General features: G+C 38.0%; 1 protein-coding gene across 24 annotated transcripts in view; it reads right to left on the bottom strand.

Annotated features, from left to right (window-relative positions):
• Window positions 1-21,688, bottom strand: part of MAP2 (microtubule associated protein 2) — a 290,837-nt gene that overhangs the window by 106,440 nt on the left and 162,709 nt on the right. For 21 of the 24 annotated variants that reach the window (XM_045078671.1, XM_045078669.1, XM_045078679.1 and 18 more), the window contains one exon: window positions 905-982. The exons of the other annotated variants lie outside the window; for them this stretch is intronic. The gene's annotated coding sequence lies outside the window, so the exon portion shown is untranslated. The remainder of the gene's footprint in view (window positions 1-904; window positions 983-21,688) is intronic. 24 annotated transcript variants of the gene reach the window in all.

Genomic DNA, 21,688 nt, shown 5'->3' with positions numbered 1-21,688 from the left:
ATGATGCCTGCTATGACTCTTGGTAAATGCATTATTTATTTATTTATTTATTTATTTATTTATTTATTTACTTCTTCCAGAAATTTGGATAGAACCAATTAAGGACATAGGGGAATCTGATGGTGAGGCATTTCTGTGGCAACATGAAGTTATTCTCAAAGTAATTAATAGCTGGGGCTGGTCTTCCCCCAGTGCCTGCTGCCCTCAGACCTATGCATAAAACCTTGGGTACATCTACTTGCCTATTCTCTCTCTGCCTCAAATCCCTAATCTGTATAATGGGGGTGATCCCTGTATCTACTCCCAGAGTTCTTGTAAGGAATATAGGGGTTACTTGTGTAAAGTAAGTCATGCAAGTCACATCTGGCACATAGTAAGTGCTGAGAAAATACTACTGGTGTTTTTACCCATGGCAGGAGAAATAGACTGAGCTCAGTTCTCATTTCATAGTTTTCAGTTCTCATTAAAAGAGTGAGAAAGAGGGGCACCTGGGTGGCTCAGTGGGTTAAAGCCTCTGCCTTCAGCTCTGCTCATGATCCCAGGGTCCTGGGATCAAGCCCCACATTGGGCTCTCTGCTCCATGGAGAGCCCGCTTCCTCCTCTCTCTCTGCCTGCCTCTCTGCCTACTTGTGATCTCTGTCTGTCAGATAAATAAATAAAATCTTAAAAAAAAAAAGAGGAGTGAAAAAGATCTTTTCACTCTTTCACTATTATATCATTCAAAACATTATGAAGTGCTACTTAATAATCCTAAATCTATTAGCTGTAGAATTCACATATATGTCTCCCTTATCAAACCTGATATTCATTTCATAAAGATTTTTTAAAAATGTGGTCAAAAGAGAGTTATTTTTCACAAGTATGGATAACTCCTTTATTGCAGAGAATATAGGGTCTTTCTTACCTACTCAAGGAAGCAGTAAAATGGTAAAATTCGTTATGTTGTATTCTCAAAGGGCTAATAATATGTTCTGGCTTCTTTCTGCAAAAAAAAAAAAAAAGAGAGAGAGAGAGAATTTAGGAAATTAATCATTTAATCTGTGATCCATATAAATCTGTTACATCACGTAGATCAATACCAAATTCAACTTGCGGCTATCTCTTTTCTTATTGGGTAATTATGAGGCCATGAGATAAATTTCGTGATTGTTCTCTATAGTCAAACACTGAGCATTTATAACCAGCTAAGTGCTCTTTCAGGTGTTTGGATTTGAGAAATGAAAATGCTTACAGATGCATAATTTTTCTCACTTTTTAGCTTCGCTCTAGTGAAGCTTCATAAGTATTATATCCAAGGAAAAATAAAATTTTAGATTGTTTAAACTGGTTTCAGCTAATAAATAGAAGGCAGTTGTATTCTCTCACAAGAGAATATATTCATCCTGGTAAATTGTTAATTATATCTCTAAAGGACTGGGCCTCTAGCCCAGTCACATTGATTTCCTCCAGCACAGGATCGAGGGGAATTTTTTAACAACTAATTAAATTTTCCCTACAGCGTACTAAACTTACTTTGACATTCGGATTCCTAAAAGTCATTCTGGATTAGTAGTTCTGCTTACAAATTTCACTAGAACAATACAGGCTACTTCTTACTGAAGTGGTTTCTAGAAATAAGCCCACTTATATAGGGCACTAGGTTTGCTTTGTATCTCTTCAGCCATTCAGGTGTCATCATCCTCAAGACATAAATGATTTGTCCTTACAAGCAAGGGCAGAGCTCAGGCCCAATTTGAAATCTTGCTCTTTTACAACAGGTATCTAAATCTAGGCATCTCTAAGAGTTAGCACCAGGGCTGTGTGATTTCACACCTGGGAGAGCGGATGGACCCATCATATATCCTCAAGGAAGAGGTTCCTCTCCAAGCAAAGGGCCTCAAGACTCAAATTTTGATAACTGCTAATTCTTCTTCAAGACCCAACAGGAGGGACGCCTGGGTGGCTCAGTTGGTTGGATGACTGCCTTTGACTCAGGTCATGATCCCGGAGTCCCGGGATCGAGTCCCGCATCAGGCTCCCAGCTCCATGGGGAGTCTGCTTCTCCCACTGACCTTCGCCTCACTCATGCTCTCTCTCACTGTCTCTCTCTCAAATAAATAAATAAAATCTTTAAAAAAAAAAAGACCCAACAGGAAATGTGAATGTGGAAAGACAAGAAGCAAGCAGTTGGGTTGTTTCTTCTCCATCACCCTTCAAAGAAAAATGTGTATAAGGATATGAGCAGACAGGGTTTGATTCAAGCGTAACAAACACTGACTGAGCCAGGTCCTGTATTAAGTGCTTTTACATGTAATAGTTCACTTAATCTGTGAACATTAACACAGAATATGTAGCAGCAAACAAGTCTTTTAATGCATATTAAAGTTAGAAAGGCTTAACATTAAAAAAAAAAAGAATAAGGACAGAAAATTTGCAGGCGGGAAGAAACACAATAGAATTCTCCAATCCCTCATAAAATTTGATAGTTATTTTAGGAAAAAATGTTTGCACTGCCCACACATCTGATCTGAACACAGCTTTTTTTTTTTTTTTTTTTCCACTTTAGTTAGGCTCAGTGGTTCTCAAATTTGGGATATATATAACATTATTATAGAGTCCTACACAATAACTTTAGACTACTGAAAGCATTTTTAAGGGTAGCTTTGATTAAAAGCACATTAAACATTGTAGGTTGATTTTAGAGCAAAAATAGAATGGTAGAGCAGCTGTGCATCTTGTTAAAAAGGAAAGCCTTAGGTATTTAATCAATGAATGCTAAATAGAATATCCAACTTTGTTTCTTCTTTAAATTCCCTATTTTCCTTAAATTCCTTAAAAAGCATGTTTTACACTTCATGATTTTGAAATACATGTCCGTGTATGTATCTAGGTGTGTAAATACACATTATACATGTATGCATGCATACATGTTTAAAAAACAAACAAACAAACAAGAAAGAATTGCATAGAACAAGGGTCAGCAAACTGTGGTCCGTAGACCAGATCAAGCCTGCTGCCTGTTTTTCTCAATACCGTGTTGTTGGCACATGGCCACATTCATTCATTTCTTTGTTGTCCTTGCTTGTTTCCGTGTTTCAATGCCACAGTCGAGGAGCTGTGACAGACACTGTATGGCCTTTCATGTATTTATATATGACCCAAATGTTTATTATTTGCCCCTTTACAAAAAAAATTTGCTCACATCTGTTATCAAAGAACACGTTCATCTGAGTAGTACTAAAAGCAATATTAAAAAACGAATATCCGGTCTTTTATAGTCTTTCCAAATATTAACTCAATAGTTAAATGTCAGTGAAAGTGAAATTCCAGCCCTGAACAGTTAAAAGCTAATTTCATTCTAACAGAATTGGGAAATTATTGGCCAAAGAATGAGATGATTATGAGAAAATGGCATAAAAAACTGAGTCGTAAAAATTTTAGTCATAAAAATAATGCCCCACTTACCCATCATCGTGACTTTTGGGGTTTTTTTTGTTTGTTTGTTATAAAATTAAAATGGCTATGCTTTTTTCTAGACTTTATTTTATGAGAAAGAGATAAATGCCGCCTGGGATTTATTTTTTTAAAAGCAATGTAGGGCCTATTCCATGAGGCACATAAAATTGGATAGTCATTTTATTTTATTTTATTTTTAAGATTTTATTTATTTATTTGACAGACAGAGATCACAAGTAGTCAGAGAAAGAGAGAGGGAGGCAGTCTCCCCGCTGAGCAGAGAGCCCAAAGCGGGGCTCAATCCCAGGACCCTGAGATCATGGCCTGAGCTGAAGGCAGAGGCTTTAACACACTGAGCCACCCAGATGCCCCTGGATAGTCATTTTAAATGAACACACCGCAGTTCAAAGCAATCGTTTTCATTTTAGATCAAAAAGATTAAATTACCTTAACACAGATTTCGTTATGAATATTATTTGACACAGTCTTAGTATATGATACCTTATATAGAGTGGCTGCAACATCCCTACACTGGTATTTGTTAACATTTGTTAACATGCACCAGTGTTTCAAGTCTTCACACATGTTCACTCACTTATTCCTCACCATCACCCTGTGAGACAGGTGACTATTAAAAGCCCCACTTAAAGAAAGCCAAAGCCAACAGACTTTAAGTGCCCTATCCAACATCACATAGCTAGAAAGTGGACAATCCTCTCAACCATATACCAATTCTTTTTTTTTTTTTTTTTGAAGATCTAATTAATTAATTTGAGAGAGAGAGAGAGATAGCAAGTTCAAACACAGGTGCTCAAGAGCGGGGCGGGTGGGGTTTGGAGAGACAGCGTGGGTGGAACAGGGACAAACTCTAACCAGAACCTGTAGCCCAACATAGGACTTAATCTCACAACCCCGAGGTCATGACCTGAGTAGAAATCAAGAATAAGACGCTTAACCAACTTAACCACTCAGACCAACTTTTTAAAGACTCTGAGAATTGGTGTTAGGTCTTCAATTCTGGCTAAAGGCAATTTCAAAGAGAAAGGCATTGGGACTCAGTGAGAAGTGATATTTCACTTGTGGCAACTTTCAGTTTACTAGAAATACCTACTAAGTCCCTATTTTATTCAGTATATTCAGCTTTTTGACCAATTTGAGAATGTCCTCAACTAGAGTTCTGTCTCTGTTCTCTGCTCCATTATTCCTACCAGGTTTGCTTATGCCACATTCCAGAACCTCTTAGGTTCTGGGTGTGAAATGTTGAGAATCATGGCTGGCAACACTTGACAAAGGTAATTTGGTTAACAACTATATTTAAGGGCTAGCCTACACATAATAGAGAAGAGGGTATACGCTGGCACCACAAAATGAGTTGAGTACATCATTTAACGAGAAGCCCAAGACAGACTCTTGTTTGGCTACCAACAAAATTAGCTTTTATCAGCTGATGACTCGATAAATAGATACAGCGCACTCAGTCTGCATATAATACATGTCCAGCTGTTGAGATATTTATGTGCAAGTTACATGACACCCCTTATGCTGAGGTTAAGAATGTAAGTTCATGTAGACTTAGAATCTCAGGAGGAAAATATTGGCAAGGTGTGGTGTTCTCAAGTGATGTAAGAACCCGTGTTTCATTAAGCAATAAAGTCGAGAAAAAATCTTCCCTGGATTGTTAGACCAGGATATATCACTTATTAACCCTTGAAACGTATTCTAGTGTAAGTATCACTTGGTTATTTTTCCTCTTTTCATAGACTTTGTCTGACAAGTTAAACATTGAGATGCTTGAAGTTGCTGGAATTCTGAAAAGCATTTCTGAAGGCTAACCTTGACCTCACTGGCTATCATTAGCCTACTCAGGTCTCAAATAAACAATAATAACATTGTTGTCCACCTCCTCCACCAGTCTGCTCTATGTGATTTTGAACAGTTTGTTTAATCCAGTGCACTTGTGCAGGATAACAAGATTCCATGTATTGAGGACATTCAGAATTGCCAGTACTGTTGGGGAAAGATCCACTATCCAAGTAGTCTTTAAACAGGAGAGCCGCTGCCAACATAAATCTTTTAGTCTAACAGGAACCAAACCACTTCTATTCCCTAATACATTTAGAAGCAGTTCATTATTACTACTTATTAGTAAGTGGCCAAAAGTTAGAGTGAACCAAAGTCACTGATACTTATTCAGAGAAAGATATTCCTTCCTTGGGGCTTTTGCCAAATTGCTTTTTGGAGAACATTATGTTTCTTGCAAGGGAAACATACTTCAAAATATATGAATTAAGGAGTTAACAAGAGTGCTAGTCAAAACATATGATTTCCAGTTGACCAGAGCATCTAGGTAAGATAGACAGTAAGCATCTTCCCCTTGGATTCCCAAACCTGATACTCTAAGCTATTGCTGCGGACTAGCTGGCTAAGTAGAAAGCTGGCTTAGTAGAAATTAGCTGGTCTTGTCCAAAGCACCTCAATCTGATTCAAGGCCATAAAAATAGGATACAAACGGGTGAAGGATAAAAGACTGGATTAGTCAGAAAAGTCAAGCTTAAATCTCAGAGACTTTGCACAATAAAGGTTTCTATCCTGCTCAGACAAATCCTGATGTGAGTGGAAGAATGCTCCAGGCTTGCTCTCTCCCATGATCTGAGCACATTCTTTTTGTGGCTCAACTCATGGCCTCCAAGATTGCAGTAGCAAGGGAGGAAAGCATGAGCAGGCTGCACACCAGCTCTTAAGTGCTCTAACACAGAAGTGACACATATTACCTCCTCTCACCACTCACTGGACTGAACTAACTACCATGGCTCTGCCTCAGTAAGAGGTTGAGAAAAATGGAGGATAAATGGAGCTCTGGTGGGGCTCTAGGCTGGCTCAGTTAGTAGAGCATGGATCTCTTGATCTTAGGGCTGTGAGTTTGAGCCCCACTGGGCACAGATATTACTTTGAAAGAGTATGATGAAAGGCCTAGTAGCTCCAGCTCAAGTTTCGGTTCCTTGTTGGTTGAAAAGGGTTGAAAAGGGTTGAAAAAAAGGCTCAGTGATATCAGTGAAAAACTTATTTGTTAAATTGTTAACATATGCTGGCTCCGATGGAATATAAATAAATACTTTAATTTATAAATAAAATATAAGAGGCTCTGCAGTATAGAGAACCTTGGGCAGCGACAGGACACATGTGCCCGTGTTGTCACTTATTTCTATCTTAAACTTCTACTTTCTGCTCAGGATCAGAATATATGTGAAGAACTAACACTTCTTTGCTTGACAGAAAGCCATCTGTTCATTTGTTTCTAATTTTCATACAAACACTAACCATTTTTAAAATGGTAGAATAAACCAGTGCAGATCTGCAGGTTCATGTGGTACAAGGAAAAAGAACTAGGGAAGGCCACTAAGGAACCAACAGGCAGCCACAAAACTGACCTGGCTAGGAAGCCTCCTCGAGACGACACTGTTGTGTTAAAGTGTTCGGACCTCTTCTACCAACATGAAAAAAACCCAAAACCCAAATTCCTAGATCTGGCCTCTAGGGCTTCTACACTGTGACTACGCGCAACTGGTTCAACTTTATCCCCAACTTTCTACCATCGTGAAGCCTCCAGTTCCTTTGTAGACCCGTGAATTGCTCTTTTCCTTCCAGTTTCATATTTTCATTCTCTCCTTCTACAAAGTACTCTTCTTTCTCTTTTTCTTCTTTTCCTCTCTCCCACGCCCCCTCCCTCCCCTCCCAACTCTAGGTTTGTCGGCTCTACCTTGAACCGGAGCATCCTTCTCCAGAAGTCTCCTCAGCCACTTGCAGGTGTATGGCTGCTGTTTTTACTACCTATTTGGCATTCATATGAATGACCTTGTGTTGTTAACAAACTTTACTGTAATTGAAACAAATTCCTACTCCCATCCGTTTTCTGCTTTATTTCAATCCTAGAAGCCATTGATTTCTACCAAATATATGAGTTCCTTTTTTTCATAGTATTCTGAATTCAAAAGGAATACAAAGGAAGAACAAAAAATATTAAACCATATAAGAGTACACACTATACTTCAAACTAGGTTAGCATATCATCTCATCAAATCAAACTCATCAAATATCATCAAATTGTCTCAAGAAGTATTAGCAATTTGCACTTCTACTGCTGTCAATTTCCCTATGCCATCAGCAGCACTGTATTTAATGTCTGCTCACTCTACCCCACTCCAAGAAATCTGTAAGCCCTAGAAGGGCAGGGGTCATTTTCTTTTATATTTGCTATAACATTCCTTGTCTGGTGGCAAGTACCTGCTCAAGAACATCAGATGGATGAAAAATGGAGGTCTGTACTAAAGAAAAAAAAAAATTAGAAAAGTGTGTTGATCCTTTAATTTTGTGTATACGAACTCCTTTGTTCCAAACAACGAAATCTCCTTCTCTACTTGGCTTCCTGTTTCCCTGATTTGAAAGTAGATGAGTGAATAAACATAAGGATGACAACAGTTTATTTCCCTAAACATTCTGACTAGAATTTGGTTAAGTTAGATGCTTTTAAAATTTTATTTATTTGACAGACAGAGATCACAAGTAGGCAGAGAGTCAGGCGTGGGGGAGGGGGAGCAGGGAAGCAGACTCCCTGCTGAGCAGAGAGCCCTATGTGGGGCTCGGCCTCATGACTGGACTCAAGCAAGGGCAGAGGCTTTAACACACTGAGCCACCCAGGCGCCCCAATTAAGCTAGATTTTTAAAATAAAAAAATAACACAAACTGTGGATACGGATGCTGTGTCTGAACACTGGCCTATCTCCTACCAGCTGTGAAACACTGGACATAACTTCTAAGTTTTGGGATCCTTAGTTTTAGCATCAATACAATGGAAATTATGAATGAGATTTCCCTTATTGAGTTGCTGCAAGAATTAAATAAAATCATTTGTAGAAAGTGCTTTGACAACGGTGGAAAACTGTGAGGTCTCAGTATCAGTCTTCAGGTGGTATTTCTCATGAAGAGACAATATATTCATTTGCCAATATGTGATTTCTTAGCTTCAACTCTTCTCTTTAGTTTTGCTTAGTGGCCAAATGGCTTTTGTAAGTTCTTAGGACAGAGAGCATCTTTGAGAAGGCTTGTGCCACAGAAAGAAAGCATCTCATTTACTAACAGCCCCACGGTCACCTGCTGGGAGCCATCTGTCAACCTGCAGGAGCACTGAGAGATTTCACTGGGGAAGGAGAAGAGGCTTTTGCTTGAACCCGGGTGCCAGAGCACCAGGCTATTTCTGAGGCTATTGTGAGCACACAAATTCCAGCTGTGGTCTAAAAAAGTCAGAATTCAGCTGAGTGATGGTGTTCTTTGCCTGGCGCTCTCTGAGAACTTGAAAAAGCATGCATTTAGGAAAGGGGTCTCCACCAGAGAGAAGAAAATCCATGCTGTGCTGGAGTTATCTGACAGGAAAGATGAAATTCTGGCAAATCTACTTTTAGCCCAAAGTCCTTAAGAGCTCTAGAAGCAGAGGGATTTCACCAACTCACTGAAGTCTTGGGGAAGCATTTACAATTAAGTGTGATCTCCAGCTGATTCAGGTCCTTCATCTTTTGCTGCATATTTTTCAAGAGGCAATGTGTGATAACTTAATTAGCATAGTGGGTACTAAGATGGCACCCATTCCTCCCTGTTCTCTAATGCTAATTTGAAATCATTTCTTTCCTCCCTAAGTTATTTTCTTAACAGTGGTGGCCAACATTTTATTACTAAGGAAATTTCCAGTAATGACCCATTTTAAAAAGTGAAGATTTCTTAATTGAGTCAGAATATTACTTACTGGGTGAAAAAACACATCAAAATAACAGCTCCCCTCAACATATACTTGAATCCACTGCGTTAGCACTCCCAGGCGCTCTGGAAATTCTGTAACAATATTCATGCATGCATGATACAATAATTCTCCCACCAGTAATCTTAGAAATATTAAAACACACAAGGATATATCATTAAGATTTCACCAAACAAAAGGGGAGGGCTTTGCATAGAGATGCTGGTAACAAAAAGGGTTTGCTTCACTATAAATAGGAGCCAAAGGAGGAGGCAAATCATCTGCTGGGAGCTCTTTAAAATGTGTTTCCCCTCCTCTATTATTCTGTCAGTGGCCATGCAATTCCTCTCCTTTGTGCTCTTTTCAGAAGGGTGTTCTATTATTATGCTTTATTTAATTGGCTTCGATTTAAGTAAATAGACACCACTGAGATGAAGGGCAGTTGGAATGGAGGAAGGAGGCAGACAGAAATCAACACAGGAGGAGAGGCACAGAGAGACAGGGACTGTGAGCTGTAGAGCCAGATTCCAGAGAACCCCAAGCACTGACTGCTCCTGCAAGGCTTTTATTGAAAGCTCCTAGTGGCCACTTAACATCTACAATCAAGCCACATGGGTCTGATTTATATAAAAACATATGAAAATAAGATTACAGTCTAAGCTTAAAAAAAAAAAAAAACAGCATGGGAACCAATGTGGTTGCAAATATTCCAGCTGCTCTAATTACTGTTGTTGCAAAGGAAATATGAGGGCTGCTGCTGCCTCGCTGGGGTTCTCCTGGGCTCTCTCCTGGGACTCCATCAGCCACTTTGGGTATTTGCAGGTACCAAAGTTTGCTTCAGAGGTCGGGTTTTACCCTCTCACTGAGGATGGTTCTTAGAGCTCCCGAAGAGCCAAAGAGGAGTCAATAGTCTTTCAGAAAAGTTACTGAGAGTTTAAAAATGGGTTATCTTTTAAAATTGTGGTTCCCACCAATTACATCAGAGAAGTCTTAGAGTCGTCTAACTCCACCTGCAGGACCCTGCCTGACTCCCACTGACCACCCCCACCTCTGCAGGATCTTCCACACACTAGGAAGGCACCTTGGGAGTGTCTCCTGTGCGTTAAAGGGATCCATGTGATGTAGAAAACAAAGGCAGAAGAAAAAAATATTGAATTTCCTTACTACCTAAAGCCCATTGACAAGTCCTTGAAACAGGAAGAATGACATTCTTCTATGAGCTCAGCTGCCTTGATGTTAATACTTTGCTAAGGGCAAAAGGCAATCTTAGCCTGACCCCCAGGATCCTGAAAGTTTCCTTTGATATATAAAAGTTTCTTTGGAAACTTTCTTTATCTCTTCCCCCCAAAACACATGGTGACAATCATCCCCTAAATATATGACCCACCGATACATATAAACCACATAGCTCAGGTTTTATTAGACAGTAGTAAATGACCTTTTCCTAACACTAGCTTGCCCCCTCAAGGTCCTGGAAACCTTGCTTCCAAAATTCCTTAGAGACTTAACGCTATCCCTAACCCTCGTCCATCTTGAAAGAATATAATGGGCCACTCCTCCTGACCCCGGCGCAGCTCTTTCTGCTGGCAGGTCCTGTCCCTATGTTTTTATAAAACCACTTTTTTGCACCAAAGACACCTCAAGAATTCTTTCTTGGCCATTGGCTTTGAACCCTAACATTTTTCCTGTATCACATGCACTATCATAAAAGACCTCTACCATTCATTTCTCACCATGGTCTATTTAATATTCTCTCAGTCATCCAAGAAATTACTGACTATAAATGCCGACGGAATAGCAAAGTCAGTTTCCAGCAGGGACCACATGGAATAGCATTTATGCCATTATATGACATATATGACCTGTCACAATGGATCCAGGGGCAGTTTCTGGTTTTCAGTTTCCCAGACACTTGGTTTTGAGTGTTATATAAACCAACAGCCATTTCTCTTAAAGAATTCAACAACTAAAATCCTTTTCCTCAAAAAGAAATAATCTGTGAAGACATTTAAAAAGAAATAATTATTACCATAAAAGTCAAATTAAATTTCTTAATCTAATGAATTCATAACTGAAGTGCAAATACATTTTTAAATGATAACTAAGTCGTTTTTAGTCACTCTCAAAATTATGAGAATTGATTATGTCATATTCATGATTTTGGCAACGAGGTTTGAACTCTTTTTAAGTAAATGCCTATAAAATAGACATGATTGTCAGTTTTTTTTAATTGAATAATTTCATTATTTGTGCCTAATAAAGGTGTTGACTGAGATGAAGCATAATTCAGTCATATAACACACAAGTATCACAGAGCCAACTCTCACAAGCAGAAATCTTGTAAAAGCTCTTATTTTAGGGGTGCCTGGGTGGCTCAGTGGGTTAAGCCTCTGCCTTTGGCTCAGGTCATGATCTCAAGGTCCTGGGATCCAGTCTTGCATCCGGCTCCCTGCTCAGCTGGGTCTGCTTTTCCCTCAGCCACTCTCCCCTCACACGTGTGTGTGCGCACACGCACACACGTGCACACACATGCGCACGGACACACACACACTTAGTTTCTCTCTTTTTTAAATAAATAAATAAAATCTTTTTAAAAAGCTCATATTTTACAGAAGCCCAACAAACTGTCTTCCAGCTTCTTTATCCAATTACACAGAACTTTTTCCCCTTCCTTTCTTGGTAGTGATACATACTAGTAGATTTTAGAGTCACCAAAAAATGTGATGGAATATTTGGATTTCCTTTGTATTCTCTGCTTATTAAATTGTAACAACTGGAAACAATTTCCTCATATGCACACTACTCCTGCCTGTAAAGTGCTACATCTGGAAGCTTCTTTTAGAAATGTGTCAGACAGTTGCATTTAGCAAGAGAGGCTCATGTGTTAGACTTTGTTCATTAAATATCTGCAGTTTAGTTGATGACGATGATTTCAGGGGATGATGACTGGGGCTGTTAGACCCACACATGACTCCATTAACTTTCTTTTTTCTGGATACTTCTTGCAGTGGGTCACTGGTAGAATGGTTACAGCAAGGGGCTGCTTAACAGAGCGGAGAGAGTAAGGTTTTAAGAGCCAGCCAGACCTCTGTGTAGAAAGTTATTTAATTTCATCAGGCATAATTTCTTCAGCTATAAATTGTAAATAGTAATATCTACTTTCACATGGTTGCACATCACAATCACCTGAGATCCTGCTTAAAAATTCAGAGTCTGGGATTCCATACCAGGCATTCTGTTCCCAGATGTTTGCAGTGGCTGCAAGAAGCTACAACCCTCACAAGTATTCAATATGATCTCCAAAAGGGTGATCTGAAGACCCCAATTTGAGAAATAACTGCTATATAATAAATAACTAATCTTATTAGCATAATAAATTTTTTTTACTAGGTATCATTTTTTTTTTTTAAAGGAGGATGTAGTTCTCAAGATACTAGCTTAGTAATAGCTGTTAGTTTAAATGTTGTTAGTTTTGTTATTTTTAATTGTATAGGCTTAAACTTCTATTAGTGATATAAAGGAATCCCAAATATTTTTCCTGGTGATTTATAGGTTGTTTCTCTTCTCAAAAAAAATCTGGTTTTTAGCTTTATTTGTGTGATAGACTCTTTATAATAAGATTTAATGAAAGCTTTGGATCTATGCCCATGTAGGCATGACCTTTATTTATACAAAAGCTTCCTGTGTCCCATTCAAATACTGCCTGGGAGCCCAGAGACCTCAAGTTAAAAGCAATTGGCCTAAAGAATTAGATATTAACCATTTGCAGCTTAGAGAACTATTTCTGTACCCTTGAGATCTTACAGGTCTAAAACATGGTTATTGTGCAATGGAAAAAAATGTGACCTTTATATATCTATTTATTCTCAAGTAGCTTTGATTGCTTATTCTGTAGGAGGTTTGGAAAGAATAGCTCTTTACAAAATTGAATTGGAGAATTCTAATAAGGAGGCTGTTTATTCTGTTAAAATAACACAAGCTTCTACTTTGGATAAAAAAGAATTCAGTAAAAACAAACTTTAAATGCCATAGATTCTACCACAAGTTTTGGTAAAAGAGATGCTTATTACCCAGCAAATTTTATCTTTTTAAATGCATCTCAGCCCTGGGAGGAATATAAGGCAATGCCCATTTCCTTTTTGCTCACATTATTCTGGGATGAAAATACTTCAATGATCCAATGCTCTTAGGAAAAAGACTAAAGTCATTACTTTGTCCTGGAATACTGTTTCACCAGGACTTACTTCTCTCTCTAGCCTCATTCTATACTATGCCCCCCCTTATCTTTGTCTTCTGCTTTACTAGCCTTCTGCCATTTCCCCTTATATAGCATGCTCCTGTAGCTACAGTGCCTTTGAATGTGCTTTTGCTCTGCTTGAAATTCTCTTTTCTATCCTCTTTGTCTAAGTACTTATTCATAGATCATAACTAAATTACACTCCTTGACCAGATCAGTTCATGAATCTCGCCTTCATATTACAGTTATAATAGTTCTTATTATTGTCCTAATTTTATAGTTATTTATATAATTATTTATTTTATGGTTATTCCCCCATTAGACTCTAAGCTTCCTGAGGACAAAGACCATAACTGTTTTTGCTACCCAGACCATAAGGACTTGGTACTCTATACTTATTTATTAACCATATAGAAGAACAAATTTTAAAAGTTTATATCATTTTGTTATTTACCTAACATCTATAAGAATCAGAAACCTAACAGCTTTCTAGCTAAATGTCTAGGAATACCTCTTTTGGCTTTAGTTTCAGTGTACAAAAGGAGGGCATTTAACTAAATAATCACTGGGTTTGTTTTCAGTTTTAAAAATCAGTGACTCAACAACCCAAATATCCATCAATTAATGAATGGATTAAGAAATGTAGTGTATTCACTGGTGAAATATTATTTGGTCATAAAAAAACAATGAAGTGCTGATTCTTGTTACAACATGAATGAACACTTGAAATATTATGCAGAGTAAAAGAAGCTTCTCTCAAAAGGCCACATGTTGTATTACTATATTTACATGAAACGTCCAGAAGAAAAGGCAAATCAGAGACAGGAACTAGACGAACAGTTGCCTAGAGTCTAAATGAGGTGGAAATGGGGAGTGACTGCCAATAGGTATAGAGTGTTTTTTGGAGAATATGATGAAAATGTACTAAACTTAGGTAGTGGAGATGGTTGCGTATCTCCAAATACACTAAAAATCACTGAGTTGTATAATTTGGAAGGCTGAATTTTTGTATGTGAGGGAAGCTCAGTAGAGCTGATACTAAAAAATATCAATGACTCAGTGGCTATATTAATTCATGGTTTTAATATTAAAATCAAAATAATTCAGTAAACATTATTTGTTTTGAGAAGTTTAAGTTTTCCAAGAGGTTTAAGTATTTCTGAGTATTTTTTTTAAAAAATTATTTATTTATTTTAGAGAGAGAGCGCAAGCCCATGCACATGCCCACGAGGTGGGGGGAGGGGCAGAGGCAGAAGGAGAAGCAGACTCCTGGCTGAGCAGGGAGCCCAATTTGGGATTGGATCTCAGGACCCTGGGGTCATGACCTGAGCTGAAGACAGATGGCTCAGACAGACTGAGCCACCCAGGCACACTCATTCGAGTATTTCTTCATTGGTTTATTATACATTAAACACTAAGTAATACCTTGTCTTCTTAGACCCTGCTTAAAAAAAAAAAAAAAAATGCATGAAACACCCCCCCCTCCCAATTTCAAGGAGCTTATATCATTCTATCTGGGATGGTAATTAACTATAACACAAAGCATACGGTAAGAGTACAGATGAAAAGTACAAATCAGGGACTGTCCTGAATCAAATGAGAGATCATGTTGAATGTCAATTATTCAAGACAGCACGGTATTTCAGATAAACTTTATAGTTATATGTGAGTTGGACAAGCAAGGATGAGTAATAGAAGAAACTGAAACAACAGTAGAAGCAAAAGAATAGAAGCAGGAGAAGATGTGCACCATGAGAACTAACAGTGGTTGGTACACAGGGAATTTGGGGGATGGTTGGGGCATGACAGAGAGCTTGGAATCTTATTGGGAGAATGTATATTTATTCCACAGTAACAGGGGTTTCTTGGAGGTTTTAGGTAGTTTAGGTTTAATAAATCATGGAGTTTTAGGAAGATTAATCTCGAATTGAAATGGAGGAACTAATCAAATGTATGTGGAACAAGGATCTTGGGATTGACCAATAGTCTTGGGATAGACCAACAGGAGGGTGGCAGGATGAGGAAAAAACTAGCAAAGACAATAATGAGAAAAAAGATGTCAGTGTTGCAGACTCAAATGAAAAAGTGGTTTCAAGGAGAAATGGGTGGCCGCTATGCATGTGCACATGCATGCTTTTACACATGTGCACAGTATTTAATCTCCGACAGTCTTCTCATAGTTTATAACTTGTCTGAAGTCTCACAGTCAGTAGTGGGAGACAGAGTCAAGACCAAAATCGGTTTTCAGTTTTCTTTCCACAGCACTGTTGCTATGGCAAAGAGAGGTCATTCAGTCTAAAGGCTGAATGATTTTTTAAAATAAGACAGCACAGGAGATCTCTCAAAAATGTTTTCAGTGAATAGAAGGGTGAAAGAAAAAATCTAGCAAAATGCTATGAAGACAACAGGACAAATAAGAAAAGAGGCAGTAAGCGGGATGGACATGTTCAAGGAGTTTGGATAGCAAGGGGGAAAAGGAGATAGGACCTAGATATACAGATTTAAGCAATAAGCTTTTAGCTTGGGACTTTCACAGTGAGGATTCTAGAGTCAAAGGAACCAGGCTGGTCGGGATATAGTGATGGAGCACACTCCCAGGGGTAAGGCAGCCACAGGATGTTATTACATTGAAGACCACTGAAAGGGGTGGCAGAATAATGTATTATATTTCAAAATATGTTTGGTATAGACTGACCCTGGGATCAAATTTTATGTACTCTCTTCACTAATTCATCTTAGTCAATAGAAGAGTTGTATTTAAGTATTATCTCTTAATTTAGTAGAAGGGAAAAAATTAAATACTCAGCACATCCCTCAACTTTTGAAAATGTTTTAATGATAAGTTGTAACCCATATTTATACAGTTCCCAGATTTTTTTGAAAGTAGAATACCTCCTACTTGGAAATGTACCTTAAATATGCCCAGTGTAATATAAGAAGTATTGGTGACTGAATGGGCTTGCCATTAGTTTATATACTGACAGGCAGATGTGTTAGTTTTTCTGCTCATTAAAAGTAAAACAACTTAAAAATACATTTAAGGTTTAAAAATATTTCTGCTGGGATTTAATAAGAACACAATAGCAAATGATATATTTAGTATCATCAATTAGTAATCATTAATTTAGTATCATTAATCAATTATATGATATATAATTAGTATCATTAATATTATAAGTTTAGTGATGTCCTCTTAAAACACAAATATGGAATCTTCTTTATCATGTGTCACTACAGTTAGCATTTAACATTCTGCTGTTTTTGTTTCTTTAAATGACAATTTAATTATGCAGTTAGTTCCAAAAAGGAAAGACAGCCTCATTGATAGATGCAAAAGCAAATGACTCATAGCCATGATCTCAACTATCAAATGTCATAATTACTTATTGCTTTCAAAATGATATCACCAAAATAAAGGAAAGAATTTGTACAGACTTTTCAAAAGCTTCTCTATATGCCCAACTTAATCAGAGGCAGATGCTAATTAACTGGCTTCTGAACCTGCTAGAACTTTAACACCAATTTGCTTATTCCTTTTTTCTCATGTTAATATCAAGCGGAACAACTTGTCCCTTTACTGAATCTGAAAACAAAACATGTGTAGTCATACCCAGCCACTCTGCGTGGGTAGTTTTTACCCATGGACATATATTTAAAAACAGTCTTTAAGTGATTTTCTGAAAGAGCCAGAAATCAGAAAGACTGAAAAACTCATTGCTAATGGTCTTCCATGGTGGTGTCAAGTAAATGGGTGATTTCTTTAAGAAAAGCCTTGATATATGATTTTAAGTGAGGGAGACCATTTTACAAATTTGGAAAATTTATTTTCTATTGGGTCGCCTCATCATAACATGAACATAGATCTAACTGACCATTTATAAAATGAGCATCCACCGAAACATCCATCCATCCCTTGGTTAACAATAGCTTTTTCTTAGAATCAGCCTACAGGAGGAATTAGAATGGAAAAATTTCTATGCAGGGTTATAATAAACCTACTTCCTAATGTCTAATTGTATTTTTTTCAAACTAATGATTGCCTCACACTTTTTTTTCCCACTATGTTTTTAATGAAATTTGATCCGTGTTTATGGAGGTTTCATATTAAATGTCCTTTTCCTATATCAATTATTGTCAGAGAATGAAGCTATTTTATACATGTCGAATGCAAAAGAGCTCATTTTGAATAATTCCATTTTTATAACTGCTTTTTTTTGTTGTTGTTGTTGTTTTTAAAGATTTCATTTTATTTATTTGACAGACAGAGATCATAAGTAGGCAGAGAGGCAGACAGAGAGAGAGAGCAAGAAGCAGGCTCCCCACAGAGCAGAGAGCCCGATGTGGGGCTTGATCCCAGGACCCTGGGATCATGACCTGAGCTGAAGGCAGAGGCTTCAACCCACTGAGCCACCCAGGCACCCCCTATAACTGCTATCTTAAAGTCATACAGAACTTCCTAGGATACTGACTGGAGTCTCACCAAAATAGCTGAGTAGAAACTACTGACAAATAGAGTTAGAAGCATCTTGAATTTTAAAAATTGTTTTTTATAAGACTTAGTGACTTTTACCTAAATATCTTCTTTACAGAGATTATTTATTCACTGGTGCGTTTTCTCTTTCAATCTCTTTCTCTCTCTCTCAGTATATTTCCACTACACTAGCTAAAATAAAGTGGGGAATTCTGGACCATGTTTAAAATCTTCATCTCTCTGATTATGCCTAATACATCATAACTATACAGTCTTGTTCATCCCCTGAAGTTTTTAGGATTTCTGTGGGGAGGCCGTTAGATGTGGGAGTTCATTTCAGTCTGCAGGGTATTGTTTTTGGAAAATTTGCCAACACTAACACTTTGTCTTTCCTGTCTCCATATACAACATGCCTGGCAAATTATAATTATCAGTATTTTCTTTTACATAAGGATAATTATTTGTTACTTTACTTAAGCAGTAAAAGAACCTAACAGTGTTCTCCCCACAAACAAGACTCATATGCACAGGGTTATTGGCCTGCCTGTCTGCATAATATGGAAAAATCCCAACTGCTCTCCATAAAACAGACTTTCACTGTAAGTTACTCCAGCAAAATACCAACCACAATTTTATGGAAATCCTTTACTAGGAGCTTCCAAGAGAAAAAGAGATAGTCACATTAAGAAGAACTCCCTTTTTTTTTTTTTTTTTTTTAGTTATAATTCTATTTTAACTATGATGTTCATACCTGACAACAAATGAATCACTAAAATGAATATTGGTAAAATTCTTGAGACCCGGAGTAAAATCCTTTTTGCTACAATTTATGATTATGTAGATAGGGCACTGAACTCCCTTGTGTGACAGTCATTGTAGTTAATGCAAGAGCCAAACTACCAAATTAGCTCATCTGGATTAGGGCAGATTAAGACAGGGATTTGTACAGCATTCTTGTTTCAAGGGCACTGGCCACAGATTTAATGAACACCTTGGCATCTACTGGGAATACTCACTTGAAGCTATGATTAAACAAACGCAGTCATTTTCAGAGTAAAATCTGCTCATCTTTCTTGGTCCCCACCTTAATCTATAGCCTTCTTTTTAGTATCTCTCATTAACGCTGAAGAGATCCAGTGAATCTCAGAGGCAAATTAATGCAAACTAGTGAATGCACACAATATGCAAAACAAAATCCTCTAACAGACCACAGGACCTGCCATGGCTCAGCAAGGCAGAACCCTCAGCTTGCTGGAATGTGTAACATGTTCCCCTAGGCAATTGCTCATTCCTCTGTCCAGCAAAAGCAGGACATCTGTGGCTTTACCTTGGCGCTATGCAAACTTCCCCAAATCTGTCTTTTTGCCACCTGAGCACACACATCCTTTAGATGGTTACATCAACTCTGAAACCAGTAACAACACTCGAGGGTTGTTCCATTGGTGAAAAAAACAGAACAGTTGCTAAAAAGAAGGGCCCTCTTATATAGCATTACATTTATTTCAAAAATTGAGATTCTACCAAAAATGTGCAAAACTGCAGCCATTGGAGTATTTGGCTACAAACAGGGATACAAAGAGAGAGCAAAGGCTAAACAGGGATGAAAGAGAAAGGGTGACCCCTCTCCCCACTTAGCTACTAACATTGAGCAAAATGAACTGCCCAGCATCAAACAGAAAAGCTTTGAAAGCACACCCTTAAATGTTTTCTCTGTGCCTGTTTTTCTCTTCTAGATACGAAAAGTCAACGGAACATCATTAGGGAGGATATTGTTCATGTACATGCCATTGACTGTGCTAAGCTCCACTTTCAAGTTTGTACATCAAATGAGACAATAATGATGAAGGTATACTAGAGGCAATAAAGCTCTCTCTACTAATTATTGATTAGTGTCATGGTCTTCTTAGGCATCAGTCACGGGGTACATACTAGGTAGAAAAAAACACAATAGCTATGCCACATTGTTTCCCCATTGTACTTTAGCCTTCAATAAATTAAAGGGTTTGTTTTTCCCAGACATGTCTTGGCCTCAGGTCTGTTTGGAAAGGCAATCCTGTTGAACCAACTACCATTGTGCCCATGCTTGAAGTCAGTTTGACTCCTGGCTAGAGTTAGATGAAAAATGGCTGTGCACAGCCCATGATCTACTTATTAAGAATATTTCATCTTATCTTAAAAACCTTAAGAATTTTTTTAAAAGATTTTATTTATTCATTTGAGACAGAGCATGAACAGTAGTAAGGCAGAGGGAGAAACAGACTCCCCTCTGAGCCAGGAGCCTGACATGGGTTTTGATCCCAGGACCTGGAGATCATGACCTGAGCAGAAGGCAGAAGCTCAACCATCTGAGCCACCCTGGTGCCCCAGGATATTTAAGATTAAACAGTTTCTGTTGTACGTGGACTCCGTTCAAGTCATTGATTTTTGAACACGAGATGTCTGCCTGAGTCTTCAGCCTCCCTCTTAGGGCTGCCAGAGGAGTCTGGTTACCAGAGTGTGTCTTGCCAGGCTGCTTCCTAATCCAGAAAACAGGGAAAGTTATGAAGCCATTTTAAAATTTGGTAGAGAATTTCCAATGCATAATATTGATTTTAGAGAAGTAACACCAAGCCCCATAGGAAGCACTTCACACTTAGAAAAATCCGATCGGAAATCTGGTCTAGTTTTGGTGTGCTCAAAATCCACTAAGGTTTTTATAAGAACCTGAGTCTTCTTGGTCTCTTTCAGTTGTGAGGAGAGCTGCTTCCTGTTCAATGAGCTGATGAAAAGAGATTCCTAGTGCAAATGTGTACTTTTATCAGTAGTAGGTATTATTTGTCAATACTAGTAATAGAAGTTTGGGGTCTATTTTTGTTTTCATCCTCCTATTTAACACTAGCTCTTCAAAGTCCTGGGATCCTGAACCAGGGAGCTGACGGAAAGCTCAATTCTTCTGACGGCAAAGGGAAACCACGATGGCTCTTGGTCTGGCGGAAGCAGATCATGCAAAGAATGATCAGCCACACTTAGTTCATGACTGAACAAGTAGCCCACTGCCCCTTGGCATCTTTTGCTAATTCTCTCTAAATGTATTTGAGCAGGGAAAAAAAAAACCTAAAAGCTTTTATATTTGTTTTAAAAGTCAATTATGGGGCAACTGGTGGCTCAGTTAGTTGGGCGTGTGCCTTTGGCTCCCATCATGATCTCAGAGTCCTGGGAGGAGCCCCAGGTTGAGCTCCTTGTTCAACAGGGAGTCTGCTTCTCCCTCTCCTTCTGCCCCTCTGTGCCATTGGTGCTTTCTCTCTCTTTCTCTCTCTCTCAAATAAATAAAATCTTTAAAAAAAAATTATATTTTTACCCCCAATGGTAAGTGACATCTGCCAACTTTTTTCATTTTAACTGAGAGTGGATTTGCTTCATGTTGAGGGAATATAAAAAGCAAATAGTTGGGCCTCGCTTGAGCTGACCTGAAGGTAAGGCATTTTGGTCCATTTCCTTTTTAAAGTAGGTAAAATTCAAAAGCCAAACAACTAATTTAGAAAAACAACAACCGTACTCTATGCTTGAGTCAGATGTTGTATAAATTAGTTTGAGAGATTTTTTTCATACCACAGGTCTGTGACAAAAGGAATTCATGAAGCTGAACCTTAAAGTTTAGGAGACTTAATGCATGTCACACAAGTAAACCACCTCTTTCCTCAAATGTTGTCAAGTTAGTTTGTTTTACAATTTAATTTTAATTTGTAGATATAAAGTATAAATCTTTAAGATTTATTTTAAA

The sequence above is a fragment of the Mustela putorius genome, unplaced genomic scaffold (assembly GCF_011764305.1).
Source record: "Mustela putorius furo isolate JIRA1106 unplaced genomic scaffold, ASM1176430v1.1 tig00000275_pilon_pilon_pilon, whole genome shotgun sequence".
NCBI classification, from domain to species: domain Eukaryota; kingdom Metazoa; phylum Chordata; class Mammalia; order Carnivora; family Mustelidae; genus Mustela; species Mustela putorius.
This window is presented reverse-complemented; position numbering and strand designations above follow the sequence as displayed.